Source organism: Acyrthosiphon pisum, chromosome A1 (assembly GCF_005508785.2).
Source record: "Acyrthosiphon pisum isolate AL4f chromosome A1, pea_aphid_22Mar2018_4r6ur, whole genome shotgun sequence".
NCBI classification, from domain to species: Eukaryota; Metazoa; Arthropoda; class Insecta; order Hemiptera; family Aphididae; genus Acyrthosiphon; species Acyrthosiphon pisum.
The window spans coordinates 160,750,887-160,752,868 of NC_042494.1; the positions used below are offsets into that span (position 1 = coordinate 160,750,887).

General features: G+C 29.1%; 1 protein-coding gene and 1 long non-coding RNA gene across 3 annotated transcripts in view; one reads left to right on the forward strand and one right to left on the reverse strand.

Annotated features, from left to right (window-relative positions):
- Positions 1-1,982, reverse strand: part of LOC100159887 (H(+)/Cl(-) exchange transporter 7-like) — a 54,327-nt gene that overhangs the window by 38,910 nt on the left and 13,435 nt on the right. The window lies entirely within an intron of this gene.
- The window catches only part of LOC115033902, a 6,113-nt gene continuing 4,673 nt past the window's right edge, over positions 543-1,982 (forward strand). The window contains exon 1 of the long non-coding RNA XR_003839251.1: positions 543-1,671. This is a non-coding gene — a long non-coding RNA (uncharacterized LOC115033902). The remainder of the gene's footprint in view (positions 1,672-1,982) is intronic.

The window sequence follows — 1,982 nt, forward strand, 5'->3', positions numbered from 1 at the left end:
GCTGACCCCGTGCTGTTTGTACGTAAGTGTATGATTTAACTCTAAAATATCAAAGTTATACCAAGTTTGTCGTTTTTACTTAATTCCATCTACGATGGATTAATATAATCAATTAATACAAAAACCTAATCTAACCCTACTAAAATCCGATGAGTAAAAAAAACCAAATTTAACCCTTTTTAAATTAGCCTATGTTCTTCCCAGCAGTGGTCTAATCTACCCACAAACATTCATATATATATATATTGACAAAAAATAATAATACAAATCAACAAACATGCCCGATTAACCAATAGCAACCAATATATAATACACTATTATTTTTTTAATAATAATATTATTATTTTTTATATACATATAACCAATAGCAACCATTTATAAACAAATATTTCTATTGTAAATAATAATATTTTTATTTTATTTTTTTATGGACAACCCTTATCACTTAAGGGTATGAAAAATAGGTGTTGGCCGATTCTCATACCTACCGAATATGCATAAAAAATTTCATAAAAATCGGTCAAGCCGTTTCGGAGGAGTATCGAGACTAACATTGTGACACGAGAATTTTATATATTAGAATATATACAATAAAACATTAACATTAATATGTACTTATATTATTTTAAGTCTTATTGAATCATAATATGGTATCTAGTGCTGGGACCGTAAAATACATGAAAAGTCATATTGCTATTTAATATTTTATTGTACATTTTTGGCTATTATTTAAGTTTTATATCTATTGAGATTTGAGTTATAATACATATTTAACGGTTAATAGCACGGCTAAAATCACAAATTTGAAGTTATAATCGCGTTTATTTTTTATTTGCCACAGACAGTGGCAGATTGTTCACCGGGAGCCCGGGAAGTTTCCCGGTGGGCCGGAGCCCAGTCACGACTATACGGGCCTATCATCCTAAAAATGATTTTTATAATTTATTTTATACTTAAATTTGTTCTTTTTTATTTTTAAAAATATTAATTTTTGATAAAAATATTATTTGCATTATTATCTATGAGTAAACACTAATAAGATAACTCTAGTTCATTTCACGGTTATTTATTTATTCATGGTATTATCTTGGTAGCTTTATAATACTGAAATACAACCGGCCAAAGCAAAGCAATGCAGACCAATCTCGGAACTATTTTCAATCACACTAATTCATAAAGTGAATACCTTTAGTTAAAGAAGACAGAAGTAATATTGTAATAATTTATAATATTATGTTTTATTTTTTCGTTCAATAAAAAATGCTAAACCATTGCATATATATTAAACTAGGTACCAACCCAGGCTACCTAATAATTTCTAAATCAAAATAAGTTCTGAATTATTTTAACTATTATAGAGTGATGAATGTGATACTACGTTTTATAATGCTGATGATAATGATGACAAAAATATTGCTATGGTTGAAGATGTTGAAAAAAATAATTGTTTAGATATTTCTTTTGAAAATTATTTTCAAAAACCTATGCCATCTGGTATCAATGATTATTATTTTTTAATTTTACTACATTTCCACTAAATTGTTTGCATTAATAGTGTTTTGGGCCGGTGAAATGAAATTCTCCCGGGCCGGTTAAAATTCAGAATCCGCTACTGGCCACAGACACTACTGCAGTTAGCAGAGTAATTCAAATATTGAAGTATATGATAATGTGAGTACATACAAATAAGTCATTCTAATTACGTTTGAAGTGTTTATAGTTCAGTAATCTGAGCGCACGGCAGTGCGCCAGCCCAAGTTACAGCAATGCTAGTGTATCAATTCGCCTTTTTTTTCTAACCCATATATCTCTGTTTCCTCTTAAGATAAACTTTTGAAATTTAAAACACAGATTACCCTCTAGTAGCTTAGGACGCTGTAAGAAAACGAGCCCTTAATATTGTGCCATTTCAAAATGGGAGGATTTCAAAATTTGCAAAATTGTTACTGACTCACTCACTGATCATCAAAATTATAAGACAC